The sequence below is a fragment of the Petaurus breviceps genome, unplaced genomic scaffold, assembly GCF_028583685.1.
Source record: "Petaurus breviceps papuanus isolate PSGF00001 unplaced genomic scaffold, PetGlider_PUasm1.0 164, whole genome shotgun sequence".
NCBI lineage: Eukaryota > Metazoa > Chordata > Mammalia > Diprotodontia > Petauridae > Petaurus > Petaurus breviceps.
In genome coordinates, this window is record NW_027185735.1 from 16,058,985 (window position 1) to 16,080,769 (window position 21,785).

General features: G+C 38.2%; 1 protein-coding gene and 1 pseudogene across 6 annotated transcripts in view; both read left to right on the plus strand.

Moving 5' to 3' along the window:
• FUT8 (fucosyltransferase 8) overlaps positions 1 to 21,785 on the plus strand; it is a 491,667-nt gene that overhangs the window by 361,184 nt on the left and 108,698 nt on the right. The window lies entirely within an intron of this gene.
• LOC138156988 (ribosome biogenesis regulatory protein homolog) lies at positions 12,654 to 14,960 on the plus strand (annotated as a pseudogene).

A 21,785-nucleotide genomic window follows, 5' to 3' on the forward strand; every position in this document is an offset into this window, starting at 1 on the left:
TGCCCTCATGGGTTCTCTTATCATCTCAGTGCAGATGATTTCCAAATCTGTATGTCCATCCTTAATCTCTGTTGAGCTGCAGTACCACATTTTTAACTTGCCACTTGGGCATCTTGAATTAGACACTCTCTAGGCATCTGAAGATTACAGTGTCCAGCACAGCACTCATTCTCTTTCCCTCCAAACCCTCCATTCTTCCCAACTTTTCCTGTTGTTGTTCTTCTCAGTTATCTAGGCTCACAACCTAGTAGTCATCCTTGACTTCTCACTCTCACCCACCCTAAATATCCATTCTGCTGCCAAATCTTGTCATTTCTACCTTCACAACATCTCTCATATACATCCCCTACTTTTTAGTTACACAACCATTACCTCTGTTCAGGCCCCCATCACTTCTTACTTGGGCTATTGAAATAGCCTCCTAATTAGCCCCACTACTTCAACTTTCTCACTACTCAGAAAGTTCCAGTGGCTATCACCTAGAGAATAAAAAAGTCCTTTGTCATTTAAAGCTTTTGTTAATTTGGCCTCTTCCAAGCTTTCTAATATTCTTACATTCTTCTTCATGCATTCTATAGTTCTATTTGCCTCTGCAACGGCTATCTGAAATTTTCCCTCCTTCCCATTGCCCCTTAGAATTTCCAGCTTTTATCAAGATTCAACTCAAATATCACCATCTCCAAAAGTGCTTAGTGCCATCCCATCTAAGATTCCTTCCACCTACTTAGTATATATTTTGCCATCAACTTCAGAGCCATTGTGGCTTCAGAAAGGATTGAGAAATTGTTGATATGGTGTTTGCTGCCTAATAACTCCAAGAAAAACATCTGTGTACAGATGTCTATACATAACATTTCCCAGTCTGACCAAGACCTTTGATTCCATCAGTTGGGAGGGCTTATGGAAGATCATGACAAAATTTGGTTGCCCAGAGAAGTTTACCAGTATTTGCTGCCAGTTTCATAATGGCATGCTTGCATAGGTTCTGGATAATGAGCAATGCTCTTGTGCTTTTCCAGTCATCAATGGAGTTAAGCAGGGCTGTGTACTTGCTCCCATGCTTTTTTAGTATGATATTTTCAGTGATGTTGTTTGTTCAATGATGCCTTCAATGAAGATGAAAATGGCATCAAGGTCAGCTACCATACTGATGTAATTATTTAACTTGAAAAGACTACAAGCCAAGACCAAAGTAAAAGGAGAGTTGGTATATGACTTTTTGTTAGCAGATGATTTTGCATTCAATGTAGCCTCTGAGGTTGAGATGCAACATAGTATGAATAAGTTCTCTTGTACTAATTTTGGGCTGACAATTAATACCAAGAAAACAGAGGTTATTCACTAGCCAATACCATGCTATTCATACGTGGAACTGTCAGTTACAGCAATTGGAGAAATTTTGTTGATTTCCAGAGCAAGAGGGGTGGAATGTTAGAAAATGGTAGTGGTGAATTACGTGAAATAGGCTACTCTATTAGAATAGCCTGGCCTCTGGACTGTAGTTCTAGAATTCCTTAGGTGACCTCTAAGATCCCTTCCAGCTCTGAGGTTCTCTTGCAACCCATTGTTTGGATCTCTACCAAAAGATTTGGACACAGAATGGGGCGGGGGGGGGGGGGATAGAGATCTAGCATATATGCATTGCTGGAAAGAATTTCTGCCTTGACTTGAGGACAGACTACGAGTATTACTGACCCTTACTTTAGGGTGGGGAGTTTATAAGGGAGAAAAATGTGGAATCCAGGTAAATCAGTTGACTTTACCTCTTTGCCAAAGGAGCCACAGAATCAGTTCTGTCTCTAATTTTGCCTCTCAGGGCCTGCAGATCCCTGTCACTGATTGGTTTCACACTGCCTGAGTTTTCACTAGCTACCTCAGCTGCTTGACTCCATTTCTCTGTTGTAGTCATTGTGCTGCTAGAAATGGTGAAATGAGAAGATTGAACCAAATCTAATGGGAAAGACAATAAACCTATATTTGGATTATTCAACTTGAGATAACATTGGAAATGTTGTAAATGCCCCCTAAAAAATTAGAGGACCACTAAATTTTACAGTTGGAAGGAACCTTGGTCCATTTTTTGCACATAGATGGATGAATAGATGAAGAGATAAATAAATAAATAAACATTTACTCCTCTCTAAGTTTACTGTGTGCCAAATACTGTATATAGTACTGAGGATCCAAATAATAAAAGCTGGGTATTAAGTCTGTTCTTTCAAGAAACTCACACTCTAATTGAAGGAGACAGTACCTAAAAACAAGTTCAGCTGCAGGTTGAATGAAAGGCCCAGAAATCCTAAGAGCCTAGGCTTCTTTAGGTTACATCAGTACCAGGAAACTTCAGGGAAAATGATACGGCATGCTGATCTTCCATCTCATAAGAAGGAATAGAATTGATTTATATGAAAGAGTGGGGATGGGGTTTAGTATGCCTCTAGTGGTAAAATGCCTGCCTTGTCCCCTGGCTTTCCATAGTGAGCTGGTGAGGAGACCAGAAGGGATATGCAAGGGGGGGGAGGGTACCCCTAGGGCTGTTGGGTCTTTCCAAAAAATTGTTCAGCCTCTATTTGAAAACTTCAAGGAGGGGAAACACACTAACACTCAAAACAACCTCTTCTACTTTTGGACAGCTCTAATTGTTAGGGAAACTTTTCCTGACATCAAGTCTGAATCTGCTTCTTTGCAACTCCCACCCATTGATCCTAGTTCTCCCTGTGGGGCCAAATAAAGCAAGTTTAATCCTTTCTCCATATGACACTCCTTCAAGTGCTTGAAGACTGTCATGTCATGAAGCTGTCATGTCCCTTCTTAGAGTTCATTTCTTCAAGCTAAAAATACCCAGTTTCTTTACCTCATCCCCAGATGTGAGTCTGAAGCTCAAAAGAGAGGTCCCGGCTGGAGATAAAGATTTGTGAGTCATCAGAAAGACTTTATAGATAAAGGCAGAGACTAGTTTGCCAATAGAGAAAGTATGTCTGAGGAGAAGAGGGAATGTACAGAACCACATATTAAACATTTGCACGTGACGCTACACAGTAACTACATAGAGAACCTCCTTGCTCTTGTAGCTTGACATTTTTTCCTAGTCAGTATTAAGATATTCTCTTCAGTTCTTAGGTTTTATAAAAATCCTGTGTAACTTGAAACTGTACCTGAAAGGGTTTGTTTCAATTTAAATTGCCACTCGTCATAGCACTTTGATTTACTGTAAGAAGTACCATCCCTAGATCAGACTAGGTCATAGGTGAGACTGCTGTACCTTTTTGGACAGAGTCCAGTGTGAACCCACAGTAAGCAAATTTTATAGGAAACCTCGGGGTATGTTTTATATCCTGTCATTATGCTGATCAAAAGATGACAAAGGCTCTGATTTGCACCTTCATGGAAATATTTTTGTAGCTATGGTAGCTTGAATCTAATCTATCTCCTCTGATCAGAATTTGTGTTTCATGTGTTTATTTTAAAATGTCTCCTTCCACTAGGTGAAGAATATATTAACAATTGTCTTTGTGTATCTTTTTTTTTTGCCTGATCTTTTTTTCTCTTGAAATGTATAAACCATAGAAATTAGAGGAATAAAACTGTGTCATATCCCCATAGTTCTTTTGTGTTCAGCCTAGTATTCATACTGCTTTCACAATTTTCTTATTTCTTATTCATTTGAATGAATGAAAAATATTTATTTAGTGCTCACTATGGACCAAGCACTATGCCAGGTGGGGAAAATGCCTTCAAAGAGCTTAAATTCTAATAAGGAAGGACAACACAGAAAAGGCAGTGGTGAGTGAAAGAAGAGATAAGATGGGGAAATTTTGATTTGGGTTATTATAAGGATAGAGTCATAGGAAAGTAGATTGATATACCCTTTCCAGGAGCAATGACAAACTTTATTTGATTATAGTTTCAGAACTGGAGGAGGATGATGGGCATAGGATATGTATACAATGGCATAGGAAACCCAGTGGGTGACTGAGATAGCCACCTGAGATAGTCCGTACATCTAGGTCCCAGTGTTGCTCTACAACAAATAGAAACAATAAAGGCCTTATTTCTCTTCTTGATCTCTAAACTGTTCGGCATCATCAGGGAACAGATTCTCACTGTTTTTTTATATAATTAGGGAAACTTGCATTATTCTTTTTTTTTTTACTAAAAATTGTGTTATTCTAAATGTAGGTTAAGCTCCCATTTCTTCATATGTGTGTGTATGTACATAAGTATGTATGTATGTATATACTTCCCTTTATGATATAGGTTTTCTCTTACATACATTTTTTGCTTTTTTATTCTGAATTTATCAAACAAAAAATTTTCTATATATTATAGAAATGAAGGAAAAGATTGTACATGGAACTACAAGTTTCAGTTATACAGATCTTGCTTTTCAAAGTATATAATAAGGTCAACATGTTACCTTTGAAAATTGTCTTGCTAACCTGTGATTAGTTTTGGTCTTCCTTTGATGATTAAATTTTTTTTTTGTGGGGCTTCCTATCCCTAATCCTTTCCCCTTTTTAACCTTACCCAATTAAAAAAAATCTTATGGGGCAGCTAGGTAGCACAGTGAATAGAGCACCAGCCTTGGACTTAAGTGGACCTGAGTTCAAATGTGACCTTGGACTTTTAACATGTACTAGCCATGTGATCTTGGGCAAGTCACTTAATTGCCCTGTATTCCCCTCTCCAAAAAGCAAAAAACAAACAAACAAAACAAAACAAAAAACTTATACAGCAATGCATAATCAAGCAAAATAAATTCTCACATGGATCCTTTCCAAATATACACGTGTCATTTTGCATCTTGAGTCCATCACCTCACTGTCAGGAAGTAGATAGCATGTTTTATCATTGGTACTTGGGAATTGGGATTGGTCATTACATTGATCACAGTTCTTAAGTCTTACAATGTAGTTTTACTTTACATTATTGTTTTTATAGTTTGTTAAATAAAACTTTCAGTTGAGACTGATATAAAAATAGAATCGTGTTCTGAAATTTTTGTGAGATGAAATATACTGAACATGTAAAAAATGGAAAAAGAAAATTTCTAAAATGATTTTTTTACTGTCTGTTTATAGTTTAGACATTAGGACTTAATTGTTAAGAGACAATCATTTTCTTATGAAAGTACCTGGGATTAGAGTACTGTGGATTAGACCTTGAAAAGAAGAACCAAACCATCATCACCCTCATCATTAAATTTATATACAGTTCTAAGGTTTGCAGTATATAATATATTTGGTCACACTTCATCTTCACTTATTTCCCCTCATTCACTCATAGAGCTAGCAAGTGTTTGAGTCTGGATGTAAACTCTAGTCATCGTGAAGCCATATCCAGAACTGATTTTTCTCCATAAACCCTTCTTCCTAGCTTTGCCCCTTCTGTTGAAGTGACACTAATCTTCTATTCACCCAGGGTCATAACCTGAAGTTGGGACTTGCTTGACTCTTCCCTCTCCCTCGCCCTCATATTTAATCAGTTACCTAGTCATGTCAGCTCTCTCTGCATAATACAGCTCATGTCTTTCCCACTTTATCTACCCATAAAGATACCTCCCTAGTTCTGCCCCTCATCACCTCTCCCCTGGTTGACAGCAATAGCATCCTAATTGGTTTCTCTGCCTCCAGCATCTCTTCCTTCCAGTAAATCCTCCCCACATCACTGCCAAAATGATATTCCTAGAAAAAGGTCTGACCATGCTGTTCTCTTCATCTTTAAACTCCATGACTATCTCTTGCTTGTAGGATAAAATTCATACTCTTCTATTTGGGCTTTAGAGCCTCTCACAGTCTGGCCCCACATTACCTTTCCATACATACTTCACGTTACCGTTCCCTCTTTCCTTCATAGTTTAGGTCACAAAGTGCTTTCTCTAGGTTCTCTTACCTTTATTCTTCCATTTGTCCTTAGTATCCTTTTCACAGAGACTACTTGGTACTTATTCCGTATCTAATTTTCTATATACTTATTGGTTTTTCCCAACTGAATTTACATTCAGTTAGTTAAGAAAGTTAACTAAATAAGTTAGTTATTAGATAGTTAACAAACTAATTAATTTTTGCCTCTGTGTGATAGTAATGGCAATTAAAGATTCCCCTGTATTGGCTTGGTTTTCAAATTGATTGTATTAAAACCCAGAGTTTGTTAATCCCACCTGTGGGATGGGCTTGTTGATGTGAAAAGAAAGTCCTGAAGTGGGAGGAACTGGTGATGTAGATTTGGAGAGACAAGAGAGAGGCAGAAGTTCTTTTTGGAAGCAGCACCTCGTGGAGAGGGAGAGACTAAGAGATTGCTGGTGGCCGCTTTGAATTGCCCTGGACTTTTGAGACCTGCCCCCTGAGCTGCCAAGGACTGAGGAGACATGGCTGTTTTGCTGGTACTTTGTCTGTCTGTTTTGATGTTATTTTGCCAGATTTGTCCACTGGTGAAAGACTGTCCTGTTGAAGAAGTCCTGGAACCTGGCATTTGGTTAAGAAGGCCTGAGACTGTCCTGCAGACAGAGAGTGAATACTGTCCACTGGTGAGGGACAGTACTGAGAGTGAATACTGTCCACTGGTGAGGGACAGTACTGTTGTTGCAGGGGTCTGGAGACTGTCCGGCAGACAGAATGAATACTGTCCACTGGTGAAGGACAGTGCTGTTGTTGCAGGGGTCTGGGAGCCTTTCTGTTGGTTCAGAAGCCCTGAAGAAGGATTTTCTTGTTGTATGTTTACAGAAATCCTGGGAGAGGGCTTTGCTAATGTGTTCAGGGGTTCTAGGACTGTTCTACAGACAGAGGATAAATTCATGAAGGGACTGGCAATGTATCTTATGGCCTTGCTAAGCCTTGTCTCTCCAGGAACTAAGATTGCTGAGAACTTGCCTCGTGTCAAGATGAAGAAAAGACCTCCATTTGGGTATTAAGTGCTGTGTTTAAACTTGATGTAACTCTGGGGTAGATTCAATTGTGATCCAGGGGTGGGGAACTTTTGACCTTTTTGTGTTCTATGGTTGAGCAAATGAATGTATTTTACTTATGTTTGGAAACTAATCTCCATTTGAGAAGAGGGGCTTTGTGGTGGACTTAATTAAGGTATAGCCTAGGGGTGGAGAAGTATTTGGAACAGAGACTTTGTAATTGATTGAATGATTGGAAAGTCCTGGGGTGGGGTAGGCCTTGGAGATTATTTAATCACACTTAGTAAATGCTGTATTTTGAATGATGTCATGTTTTGATCTTCTCTGTTCTGGGTTTGTTACTGAATAAAATAGAGAGCACCTATGCTGGTATTTTGAACCTGGGAAGTTGCCTTTGCTTGATATTATATTACACTCTGTATCTCCAGTGCTCAGCACAGTGCTGGACACAGTAGACATTTAGTAAGCTGATTGTTGAATTGATTATTTAGAGCATTTGTTTGGGTTAAGTGAGAGAAATGTTCCCTGTACAACTGTTGGCTATGTTTTCCAGAATCCTTTAAGAAATATAAGCCAAGTTTATAACTGTTGTTCACTGAAGTCCTGGCCTTGAAATGAAATTTTTTGCTGAATGTTCCTAAAGGCTATATTGTGTTCCATTAGAATAATTCATAGCTTTGCCTGAGGCTCTAAAAGAGTTCTGTTTGTTCAACAGCAGCCAAAGTAAGACCAAAGGTAGTTGTAATTACTATGGTAGATTAGGAAGGTCATCAACTTAATCATATCAAGCCTTTTCGTTGTCTGTTCAAAACAATGCAAAAAATTAATTGCTTGAGTCATAGGGCTTTTCCTGTTTAAATAAAATTGTCAGAAGTATGATTCTTAGTATCGCAAACTCAAAGATTTGAAACAGTAAGGCCAGGTATATATTTTGAGAGAGAGACAGAGAGAATGACTATACAGTGTCCCAAAAGTCTTAGTACAGTTTGCAGCTTTTAGTAACAAGAAGACTTTTCGCCTACCCTGTCTAGTAGCCACATGATCCATATGACCATGGAGAAATCATTCAGCCTCTCGGAACCTCACTTTACTCATCTGTAATATGAGGAGAGTGACAATTATAGTAAGTCCCTCACAGGATAGTTAGGAGGCTCACATGTGAAAAGTGGAGAGTGCTTGTGGTGGAATTTAATGTTTCTTGACCAATACTCATTACAATTTTTAGGAAGGAGAATATAGAGATCAGGAAAATTTCCAAACTAATTATTTGACTGCTCTCACTGAGAGCTATTGAAACCTAGCTTAGGTCCACAAAACACTTGGAAAAGGAGAGTGACATCCTAAATTGGATTTGGATGTCCAAAAGTGTCAATAATAAGTTGATAGATGAGGAAGATGTATTTCTCAAGATTCCTTTCAATTAGAAATTTAAAAATAATAAATTTAAGGATTAGGAAAACAAAAGGGATTTGATTGCAGGTCTTCTAACCTTAAGTCACATTCCATACTGCCTGTCAATATCAGATAAATCAGTTATCACCAGCAATCATAGAATTTCAGAAGTAGAATTTTCATAAGACAAAGGGTCAACTTCATTTTCAAGAAGAAAAAATTCAAAAGTACCAAAGATAAGATGACCATAAACCTCCATAATCATTTAAAATAGTCAGATAATGTTCTAATTATGCATTGTAAAGAATACTTTTTGCTCAGCTTTACTTTATCTTTCATGAGACTAAAACTAATATGTTGGCTATAATAAGCATCTGTAAGATATTTAATTAATAATTTTTCTAGGTGCCTTAGATCTTTTTAGGTAGGAGGGATGATTTAGATAACTCATAGCTCATCAAAAGCTGTCCAGGGAAATTTGAACTAGTGCTTTCTTTATAAATTCCTTTAGGCAGATGGATTCAGAATCATTTAGTGAATATTAAAATTTTAAATAAAAGGGGATGTTAACATTTTAGGAGTGTACTTTTAGATTTGGGATTTTTTTTCCTTTCAAAAATAACCACTGTGGCAGATGAAATGACTGAGGAAACAAAGGTTTGACTTAAAAATACTGATTTATTACACAATGCATGCAAATTCCAGAACAAACTGGGACCAGATTACCTCCGCTGGGGCTGAACCCCATATACTAGGGGAGACAGACTTGTACATTAAAAACCAATTAATCAAATAAGGCCAATTAAGAAAAAGGAAACAGTACAACATTAGGTAAGCTGATTTCTAATCAGAGGAAGGATTAGGGACTTTCCAAGTTGGGAGGAGGATAATGAATGGTTCCCTGAAATCAGCAAAGGAGGTATCCCACTCCCCACAAGTGTCTGTTAACTATTAAAAGAATATGAAAATGGGGCGGCCAGGTAGCACAGCGAGTTAAGTGCACTGGCTCCAGTGTCGGGATGACCTGGATCAAATCCGGGCTCAGACACTCAGCACCACACCCAGAAATAACTGGCCGTGTAACCTTGAGCAAGTTACTTAACCCCGATTGCTTAAAAAAAAAAAAAAAGAATATGAAAACAACTAATTGATCAGTACAGGACCAGTTTTCAGATAAGACATATGGGTTATTTTGGATATACAGTTGTGAGAAAACTCCTTGCATCAATCTTTGGATCTGACTGGATTTCTGGTCAGCATAACCTAAGTCCTTAGTTAAGGATCTCTAAACAGCAGTTTGAAGTGGTCCTGCCTCCCAGCCATGCAGGGATAGGCTTAAACAGTACCGTAGGGTTGTCTCCAAGTTGCCACAAGTGAACAAAGTTTTCTCTCACAAAATGGAATTTGGACTAGACCCATAACTGTATAGAAAGGGACCTGAGCTAGCTCTAGAATTGAAACACAAAATGTATGGTTCCCTCAATTCTTTTTTTTTTTTTTAAAGCAATCGGGGTTAAGTAACTTGCTCAAGGTTACACGGCCAGTTATTTCTGGGTGTGGTGCTGAGTATCTGAGCCCGGATTTGATCCAGGTCATCCCGACACTGGAGCCAGTGCACTTAACTCGCTGTGCTACCTGGCCGCCCCAGTTCCCTCAATTCTTGGAGTTAACCACTTGCTGTTCTAATCCCCTCAATTTTCTCACTGTTGTGACAACTAAACATTTCAAAGCCTAGAAAAGAAATTTACTTGTGGCATTAGAGTGTGTGTGTGTGTGTGTGTGTGTGTGTGTGTGTGTATGTATATGGATGAATTTATTAGCCTTGCTTCTGTCTTTTGGGGTGGAGGTGAGGATATGGGCCAGAATTTGTATCTTCTACCTCATCAATATTCAGTATAGCCTTGAAAGGGAAAAGAAAATGTAAAATGAAAACTTTGAGATTTGTGAAACGGAAAAATACATTGCTTTGTCCTAGTGATTCAGATGGTATGAAGTTTTTCTGAAGTTATTGGATATAGGCAGAGATCAGCTGATAGTCTTCCTTTCCCTAAGTGCATCCTGGACTATATGGAGTTTTGTTGCAAAAAATAGTAATAAATGGGTAAAGATAACAAGAACTATTGATTTGATGAGAGAGTAATAAGAAAGTCTTCAGAATGAAGTCTCAAAAAGTGAGACTTCCTAATTTTTGAGATAATTTCTTCTTGAGTATCATTATTTGGAAGACTATTACATTATAGATAGAGTACTAGCCTTAGAATCAGATATATGTGGGTTCAAGTTTACTCTCCGACATATTATTATCTATATAACCATGGGTAAGTCATATAACTTTTAGTGTCCATAGGCAAATTTATATGACTATAAATGACAGAGGAGTTGATGAGATATCTAAGTATCTCATCTAAGTATACATACACAAATACATATATACACATATATGTAGTTATTTCATTCATCTGCATAAAATAGTTCACAAAACATTAAATATAAAATAGTGTAAAATGTCCCTTCAAGCAGTTTCTGTCTCAGCCCTATCAAAAAGATGAGAAGAGGGTGAATATACTGAGAAACTATGGGAATTTTTTTTTTTTGGTAAAAGCAAAGAAATACTTATTAAAATTGAGAAAATTAAAACCACATGGGGGCAGGATGACCATACGTCATTGTTGTCATCCTGTCTTTTGAAGATGCTTTTAATAAGTTTTGAAAAGATGTGCCCGTACTCTATTAATACTTATTTAGTTGGAGATAATCAACACAGGGAAGGCACTAGAATTAAGGAGAAATCTGGAAAGGCTTCTCATGGAAGGTAGGATTTAGGTGAGATTTGAAGGAAGCCAGGGTAGCCATCAGGCAGAAATGAAGAGGGAGAGATTTTCAGGCATGGGGGACATCTGGTGAAATTGCCTGGAGTTGGGAGATGGAGTATTTGTGCAAAGAACAGCCAGGAGGCCATTACTGCTGGACTGGGGGGTACATTAGAAGTTCACTATGTTGATGATGTCATAAGTCTACATCCCACTCCCCTACATTATCTTTTCAGAGTTTTAAGACTCTTGCAAATCTATAAATCTCAGAAAATATAAATTGTTTTTTCATGAATTTAAAAAAAAAAAACATGGTAGAGAACACAAAGTAAATTGTTAATATGGAAATCCCATGTGGAATAATGTCTTGGTAGGCCATTATCTCTGTCGGCAGTTTTAGCAAAAGTTATTAGAAGTGATTTATTTGCTCTGCTTTAGAAGAGGCTAGATAATTTAATAGTGGAAGATTGTGGAATTATTTATTAAACAGGTAAAAATCAAAAGTTAGTTTACATATATTTTATCCATGAGACTACTTTCTTCCAAGTAGAAGGAAATTAATGATACCAATTATTTTTATTTAACTCTGATAGAGCCCTTCAGCAAATATTAAATAAGAGCCAGCTTGTGCTAAGCACTACAGATACAAAGAAATCCAGAAAACAGTCTGCCCTCAAGAAACTCACAATCTAATGAAGAATATAACATAAAAAGCAAGTTGGATATGAAACTGTCAGAAATGAAATATTTTGCCCGCATGGTCTGTAGTATATGGTCCCTACTGTTTAATCTTCCCTGTATTTCTAGTATCAATTCAATTTGGTCATAATGTATAATTTTTTATATACTTAATATAATTTATTTGCCAGTGTTTTGTTTATTGTTTATTCCCCAAACATTTACTAATGTGTGTGTGTGTGTGCATATACACACACATACATATGTATGTATATGTATACATATATATCTGGAATTTTCTTTCTCTGATTCTCTTTCTCTTCTTTATTCCTTCCTAATTTGCTAAGTGGGACCGAGTTTGTCAACTGAGTGGTATAAAGTTCCATCTTTGTCTTTGAAAATAGTTTATCTATACTAGTGATTTGGACCTTCCCTTTTTTTTTCCCATAGGAGCTAATTTATGGCTTCTTCAGTTTCTCTTTCTAAAATAGAGATATTAAGGTTTTTTTAATGACTCCTCAAGTACTTGTAACACTGCATTTCAACTCCTATAAATTTTCAGCTATTTAATGCATATTTAACTTGTATCTATAATGTTGCTCATTTATCATCATGCTAAATACTTTTAATATTTCAGAGGGTATATATTTCTGTAATTTATTTCATAGTATAAAGTATCCACTTCCAAAATTTTAATAATGAGAACAAAGTTTTGTCATCCCAGATTAATATGAATGGAAAACATAAGATTATAAGACTTATTTGGGAAATTATAGTAAAAACTGCCTTAAGGAGACTATAGGAGTCTTTAGGACATGCACAGTAAACATAAGGAGTCTCTTAGAAAGGCCTTTAACAGCCCAATCTTACTTCCTGAATTAACACAAGTCACATCCTGCTCATAGCAAATACAGATAAAATTTCTTTTACTTTTTTTTTTTTTTGCTTTTTGGAGGGGATAAGGTAAGGCAGTTGGGGTTAAGTGACTTGCCCAAGGTCATATGGATAGTTTTCTGTTAAGTGTCTGAGGCTGGATTTGAACTCAGGTTCTCATGAGTACAAGGGCTGATGCTCTATTCACTGCACCATCTAGCGCCTCAGCTTATTTTACTTTGAAACAATAAGTACATATATAATCTTTGCCTTTAATTATATTTACTTTATTTGTTATAAGGGAGGGATATTTTTTGCAGGAAGATGAAAGGAAGGAGAATAAAGTAAACTATAATGAAGAATAAAAGAAAAGACAGACTAGACTGAAAAGACGTTATTTTCATGACAGGCCTGACCTCAATGTAAGTGATCACTTCCTAATAAAAACACATAATTGTGTCCAAAAAGCATGTGTATGTGTGATTTTTTTTTAATTTTCTTAATTTTTTTTTCTTTTTTGTTTTTTGGTGTTTATTAATTGGTTTTCTTTTAGTTCACAAGATTCATTACCACAGGACTTCCGGAAGAGCCTACACTGAGCCGCACATGGTCTGAGCCCCGGCTTCTTAGTGCTTTCCTCAGCTGCAGGTCCTTGCAATTAGCATGGAGGCCCCTAGCATGGAAGAGGTGCTGGCCCGGGCTGAGCGGGCGGAGGCAGAGAAGCTGCGGCTCATCATGGTGCACAAGGACCTAGAGCTCAAATTTGACCTGGGCAACCTGCCGGCCACTGACCGGAACCCCCCTGATGGGCATGCGGCAACGGAAAGGTCCAGGGCTGGAGGTGCAGCTGCAGGGGCTGGCCCAGGACAACATGCAGCTGCTCATCAACCAGCTGTGGCAGCTGCCATCGGAGCGCGTGGAGGAGGCGGTGGTGGCCAAGCTGCCTGAGCCCAGCCTGTGGCTGCCCCTTGAGAAGCCGCTGCCAAAGCGTCAGCCTCGCGCAGCTGAAGGGCATGTGGCCGCGAAAGAAGACGAGCCTGGTGTGGGACAAGGCGAGCAAGCAGTGGCGGCGGCGCTGGGCTACCAGAGGGCCCGCAACTACACCAAGGACTGGCTGATCGAGGTGCCCGGCGGCGCCAACCCCAACGAGGACCAGTTCGCCAAGAGGCTGCAGGCTGAGAAGGAATGCGTGGCCAAGAACAAGCTGAATAGGCTGTGCAACATCGCCCAGGCATACAAGGTACAGCTCCCCAGCCAGGGAGCGATGCACCCCACCAGCTACCAGAGCCAAGAGGAGCTGGGCAAAGCCATGCAGGTGGCCGCTTCCAGGAGCGCCTGCCCAAGGAGAAGCCGCCCCGGGGCCCCGGCAAGAAGCGCCAGTTCCAGCCCAACATCGGAGACTTTGCTGCTGAAAATAAGAGTGAGCTGGAGCTGCTCAGGGTCATGAACGGCAAAAAGCCCAAAATGGACGTGACCCGGGCCACCAACAACCAGATGAGGGAGGAGGACAGGGAAGAGACTGCCAAGAAGAGGAAGATGGCCAGGAGAGGCAACAGAAAGGGCTATGGGGGCAAGCGGAAAGGGTGACCCCCCGGTCCAGGGGGGAAGAGAAAGAGGAGACCACCAAGCCCAGGAAGCAAGCGAAAAGGGGGACTGCCTGACCTGGGGGGCAAAAAAGGCTTGCGACAAGGAGGGAAGAGAAGGCAGTGATGAGTCTTCCTCTCTAGTATGTGTTCAACCACTGGACATTATTATCAGTGCCTTCTTGTGTTTGGGACTTCAGTGGGATACTGAAATAAAGACATGGTCCTCTGTTCTCATGAAGTTTAGTGTTATATAGTTAAGCACCTAGCCCTGTGGCCCAAAATTTAATTGCTTTGGACGTTCAAAAAAATGAATGGGGGGCAAAGTAATCAAGAAATATTTTGTGGGGGAATTGGGACTCAAGCTTGGCTTGAACTGGTTTTCTGGACTTTGAAACTTAAAAACTACTTGTAACTTTTAGAGGAGGGGGATTGTTGAGGAAGGTATGGATATATTTCTGATTTTTAATACTGTGAGTTCAGAATTAAGTTTAAAAATAACTGGTTGTGGGGTGGCTAGGTGGCTACAGCACTGGCCCTGGAGTCAGTAGGACCTTAGTTCAAATGGGGCCTCAGACACTTAACACTAACTGTGTGACCTTGGATATGTCACTTAACTCCAATTACCCTGCCTTCCCCCCTCCAAAAAGCAAAATAATTTTTAAAAAATAACCAGTTGTAAAGGTTAATAAACGTGAAGTTCCTGTCAAAAAAAAAAAAGAGATTCATTACCACAATTCCTTGAGTTTCAAATTTTCTCTCCCTCTCGTGCCCCCCCCCCCCATGGTGGCATACAATCAAGTATAGTATCTGCACATACTTTCACATTAGGCATTAGTCAGGTTATAAAGAAAGATTGTATCAAATGGAATGAAGAATGGGAAAGAGGAAACAAAGCCAAACAAGAAAAACAAAAAGAGCAGGTAGTTTGCTTCAGTCTGGTTTCAAACTCAGTTCTTTCTTTGGATGTAAACATCTCTCTCCATCATGAGTCTTTTGGGGTTGACTCTGGATTGATGAGAAGAGACCAGTCGATCAAAGTTGTTTGTCACACATACGTTTTGTCTGTAATTGTGTACAAATTACTCCTGGCTATCCTCTTCTCACTCAGCATCAGTTCGAATGAGCCTTTCCAGGTAAATATGAAGTCCATCTGCTCCTCATTTCTTATAGCACAATAGTATTCCATAACATGCATATACCACAACTTGTTCAGCCATTCCCCAATTGATGGGCACCCCCTTAATTTCCAATTCTTTGCCACCATAAGAAGAGCTGCTATAAACATTTTTGTACATGTGGGTCTTCCTCCCACTTCTATGATCTCTTTGGGATACAACCCTAGAAGTGGTATTGCTGGGTCAAAGGGTATGAAATTATTTATAACCCTTTGGGCATAATTTCAGATTGTCCTCCAGAATGGTTGGATCAGTTCACAACTCCACCAGCAATGCATTAGTGTTCCAATTTGTCCGCATCCTCTCCAGCATTTGTCATTTTCCTGTTGTGTCATCTTAGCCAATCTGACAGGTAAAATGTGGTACCTCAGAGTTGTTTTGATTTGCATTTCTCTAATCAATAGTGATTTAGAGTATTTTTTCATGTGCTTATAGATATCTTTAATTTCTTTCTCTGAAAATTGCCTGTTCATATCCTTTGACCATTTATCAATTGGGGAATGACTTGTATTCTTATAAATTTGACTCAATTCTCTGTATATTTTAGAAATGAGTCCTTTATCAGTGACAAAGGTTGTAAAAATTCTTTCCCAATTTTCCACTTCCCTCCTAATCCTGGTTACATTAGCTTTGTTTGTACAGAAGCTTTTCAATTTAATGTAATAAAAATTATCCATTCTGCATTGTATAATGCCCTCTAATTCTTGTTTGATCATGAAGTCTTCCCCTCTCCATAACTCTGACAGGTAAACTATTCCTTGCTTTCCCTGATGGCTTACAGTATCAGCCTTTATACCTAGATCACGCCCCCATTTAGACTTGATTTTGGTATATGGTGTTAGATAATGGTCTGTGCCCAGTTTTTGCCATACTATATTCTAGTTTTCCCAGCAGTTTTTGTCAGATAATGAGTTCTTATCCCCAAAACTGGGGTCTTTGAGTTTATCAAACAGTAGATTACTATAGTCATTGACTCCTGAGTCTCGTGTACCCAGTCTGGTATCATTGGATCATCTGGAATCATTGATCCACTACTCTATTCCTCAGCCAGTACTAAGGAGTTTTGAGGACTGCTGCTCTATAGTACATATTAAAATCTGGTATAGCTAGTCCACCATCCAACTCTGGAACTTTTGTTCTTCCAATTAAATTTTGTTACTATTTTTTCTAGCTCTATAAGGTCATTTTTTGGTAAACTGATTGGTATGACACTAAATATGTAATTTAATTTAGGTAAAATTGTCATTTTTATTATATTAGCTCGACCCAGCCACCAGCAATTGATGTCTTTCCAATTAGTTAGATATGACTTTATTTTTGTGAATAGTGTTCTGTAGTTGTGTTCATATAGGTCTTAGGTTTTTTTTTTTTGGTCAGGTAGATGCCCAAATATTTCGTAATGTCTACAGCAACTTTAAATGGACTCTCTTTCTATCTCTTGCTGTTGAATTTCATTAGAAATACACAGGATTTATGTGGATTTATTTTATATCCTGCAACTTTGCCCAATTTATTTATTGTCTCAAGTAGCTTTTTACTTGATTCTCTAGGATTCTCTAAGTATATCATCATATCATCTGCAAAGAGTGATAGCTTGGTCTCTTCTTTGCCTAATTTGATTCCTTTGATTTCTTTTTCTTCTCTAATTGCTACTAGTAACATTTCTGTACCAGATTGAATAAGAGGGGTGATAGTGGACACCCTTGTTTTACCCCTGATCTTATTGGAAATACTTCTAGTTTCTCCCCATTACATATAATACTTGCTGATGGCTTTAAATAGATGCTACCTATTATTTTAAGAAAGGCTCCATGTATTCCTATACTTTCTAGTGTTTTTAATAGGAATGGATGTTGTATTTTGTCAAAAGCCTTTTCTGCATTTATTGAGATAATCATGTGGTTTTTGCTAGTTTTATTGTTGATATGATCAATTATACTGATGGTTTTCCTAATATTAAACCATCCTTGCATTCCTGGAATAAATCCTACCTGATCAAAGTATATTATTCTTGTGATAAGTTGCTGTAGTCTTTTTGCTAATATTTTGTTTAAATTTTTTGTATCTATATTCATGAGGGAGATTGGTCTATAATTTTCTTTCTCTGTTTTATCTCTTCTTGATTTAGGTATCAGTACCCTATTTGTGTCATAAAAAGAATTTGGTAGGACTCCTTCTTCACTAATTTTCCCAAATAATTTGTAGAGTATTGGAATCAATTGTTCTTTAAATGTTTGATAAAATTCACTAGTAAATCCATCTGGCCCTGGAGACTTTTTCCTAGGGAGTCCACAGATGGCTTGTTCGATTTCTTTTTCTGAGATGGGGTTATTTAAATAATTTACTTCTCCAGTTAATTTGGGCAACTTATATTTTTGTGAATATCCAACCATTTCACTAAGATTGTCAAATTTATGTGCATACAACTGAGTAAAATAATTCCTAATTATTGTTTTAATTTCTTCTTCATTGGTGGTAGGTTCACCCTTTTCATTTTTGATACTCATAAATTTGTTTTTTTCTTTCTTTTTTTATCATATCGACTAAGGGTCTATCAATTTTATTGGTTTTTTCATAAAATCAGCTCTTAGTTTCATTTATTAATTCAATAGTTTTCTTAATTTCAATTTTATTAATCTCTCCTTTGGTTTTCATTATTTCTCATTTAGTATTTAATTGGGGATTTTCAATTTGTTTGTTTTTTTTCTAGCTTTTTCAATTGCATGCCCAATTCATTGACCTCTCTTTTCTCTAATTTATTCATGTATGCACTCAGGGATATAAAACTTCCCCTAAGAACTGCCTTTGCTGCATCCCACAAATTTTGGTATGTTGTCTCATTGTTGTCATTCTCTTGAATGAAGTTACTGATTGTTTCTCTGAGTTCTTTTTTGACCCACTCATTATTTAGGATTAAATTGTTTAGTTTTCAATTAGTTTTTATTCTGTCTTTCCATGGCCCTTGATTGCATGATTTTTATTGCATCATGATCTGAGAATGATGCATTTAGTATTTCTGCCTTTCTGCACTGAATTGTGAGGTTTTTGTGTCCTAGTACAAGGTTAGTTTTTGTATATGTGCCATGTGCCACTGAGAAGAAGGTATATTCCTTTTTATCCCCATTCAGTTTTCTCCAGAGATCTATGATACCTACCCCCTCTAAAATTCTATTCACCTCCTTAACTTCGGTCTTGTTTATTTTGAGATTGTATTTATCAATTTCAGAGAGGGGGAGATTAAGGTCTCCCTCTAGTATAGTTTTGCTATCTATTTCTTCCTCTAATTTCCTTACTTTCTTCTATAGGAATTTGGATGCTATACCACTTGGTGCATATATGTTAAGTAATGATATTGCTTCATTCTCGACAGTGCCTTTTAGCAGGATATAGTTTCCTTCCTTATCTCTTTTAATTAGATCAATTTTTGCTTTTGCTTTATCTGAGATAAGGATTGCTACCCCTGCTTTTTTTTACTTTAGCTGAGGCATGATATATTTTACTCCAGCCTTTTACCTTTACCTGTGTGTATCCCTCTTTTTCAGATGTGTTTCTTGTAAATAACATATTGTAGGATTATGATTTTTAATCCATTGTGCTCTGTACCTCTGTTTTATGGGAGAGTTCATTCCATTCACATTCACATAATGATTTTCTTTTTTTTTTTCCCCATCCCATTCTCCCCCCCCCCGTTAATGCTTATATTTTTTCCCCCTTCTCCCTTCCCCTCCTTAATAGTTTTCCTTTTGACCACTGCTGCCTTCAGTATTCCCTTATCACCCTCCTCCCTTTTCCTCCCCTTCTCCCTTACTTCTTCCCTCCCTACTAACCCCCGCCTTTCATGTGCCTTTCCCCCTCCTATCTACTGTAGGATATTTTTATACTTAATAAAGTTATGTTATTTCTTCTCATGCGAAGCTCCTCTCCCTCCCTTCTTTCCCTCTATTATGATATGTTTTTCTTCTCTTCTCCATAGAGTCCTATGTTTAACTGGTTGTGTTATTCCCTCCTTGCACCAGAACCAATAAGGGAAAAGCTCATATAATACCCTTCTTTTCCTCTGCTATATTGTTTTTATGCCTCTTTGTGTGGCATAATTTACCCTTTTCCACTTCATTCATTCATCTTCTTCCATTGCAGTCCCTTTGTAGCCCTTAACAAGATTTTTTTTAATCATCATTTTGTGTAATTTATGCTCATACCCTCTTCTTGTCTATAAACAGTTTGCTCTTATTAAATAACAGGGTGTGCGTGTGTGTGTGTGTGTGTTTTCCTTGTTTACCTTTCTATGTCACTCTTGCATCTTGTAATTGGAGGTTGAATTTTCCATTGAGCTCTGGCTTTTTCATCAGGAAGGTCTGGAAATTTGTTATATAGTTGAAAGACCATCTCTTTACCTTTAAGAATATGCTCAGTCTTGCTGGGTAGGTGATCCTTGGTTGTACCAAGCTCTTTTGCCTTGTGGAAAATTGAATTCCACTTCCTCAGATCTCTCAGTGTTGAGGCTGCCAAATCCTGTGCAATCCTCACTGTGGTTCCTCAATATTTGAATTGTTTCTTTCTGGCCACTTGAAGTATTTTCTCTTTTACTTGGTAGTTCTGGAGTTTGGCCACAACATTTCGAGGATTTTTCAATTTGGGATCTCTTTCAGGAGGTGACTGGTAGATTTTCTCAGTTTCTATTTTACCCTCAGATTCTAGTATCTGAGGGTAGTTTTCCTTAATGAGCTCTTGGAAAATGTTGTCCAGGTTCATTTTTTCATCATGATTTTCTGGTAGGCCTATGATTCTCAGATTATCTCTCCTGAATCTGTTTTCCAGGTCAGTTATTTTTCCATTGATGTATTTTACCTCTTTCTCTAATTTTTCATTCTTGTTTTTTGTTTGACTAATTCTTGGTTCCTCATAGAGTTATTTGCTTCAATTTGGTTGATTCTAGTTTTTAGCAAATTATTTTCCTGGGTTAGTTTTTGGAGCTCCTTCTCCATATCCCACACTTTTCTTTTTAAGGAGCTGTTTTCTTCATTGTAATGTTTTTCTAATTCTGCAATTTTGATTTTAAAAGAATTATTCATTTTGGCTTCTATCTCTCTCTTTTGGTTTTCAAAGTTCCTTTTGAGCTCATCTAGGAGAGCTTTCTGTGCTTGGGACCCATTCCCTATTGGAAGTTTCAGCTGTGGGTGTGGAGTCCACATTGTCTCCCTCTGTGTTTGTTTCCTCCCTCTGAGGATAGAAGGACTCCAGAGTCTTTGTAGTCTGCTTTCTACCCATTTTGAGGCAGGGCCCTAGCCACGCCCTTCTTCCAAGGATCCCAAGCCTTTAGGGTTTTTTAGGGTTTTGCCCTGGGGCAATAGTTACTATGCTTTCAGGGTCAGAGGGGAGGATTGGAGCAGTTGGGTTCACTCTGCCATCCTGGTCCTTGGATGTCCTGAATAGGGGCTTTTTAAATTTCTGGGCAGTGGTAGTCCCAGGAGTATTTGCTGTCCTGGACAAGGGCCCTGCATTTGATTCTTACCTTGCTCTTTCCAGTTCCAGCCCTTTGGTGATAGGCCTGGTAGGGGCCCTTGTGGTTGGTGGGACGACTTGTCCCCCTTGTTGATTAGGCCTCCTCCTGGCCTGCCTCTGTGCGCCCTGTATGTGTGATTTTTGTTGTTGTTGTTAAACCTTTAATTTGACCTGTCACATTCAGATTAGGGGAGGCTTATGGTTTTGAGTTATCATTATGTTTTGTCTCTTGTATTTCTATTTACCTTTCTCTTACAAATTTATCCTCTGAGTTGTTTGATACATATAAATTGGAATTGCTATAGTTTTTTTTTCTTCATGTATTAGCAAGCCCCTTAGCACCCCCAGGACAACCTGCTAGCACAGGTTCTTTGTTCTGCTTTTCTACAGGAAAGACAGCTTTAAAGGGGTCAACAGTCTTACTTTAATTAAATATATATATGTCATTCACTACTTCAGGGGAAAGTTCAGTACCCTGAACATGGAGAAAATGAAAGCAGAGAAATAAAGAAGGTAAAGGTCATTCACTATTTCATGGGAAGGGTCTTCACCCTGAATGTAGAGAAAATAAGAGTAGAGAAACAGAAAGAAATTAACATAGAGATTCAACATACAGGGAGTAACACCTACATACATGACCATCACCTACATATACTATCAGACCGGGAGAGCACCAGCATCTGAGAAGTTAGGGCACTCTTAACAAATGGCTACTCAGAGTCCCATCCAGGGAAGCAAAAGGTCCTTCTCATGAGTGAGCTCCAAAATAAAATACAAACCTCCAGATATATATGGTTTTCAACTAATATCTGAGCCAGAAGGCACCACACTCCAATTAACTTAGTACACAAAGGTATGAAAGCCT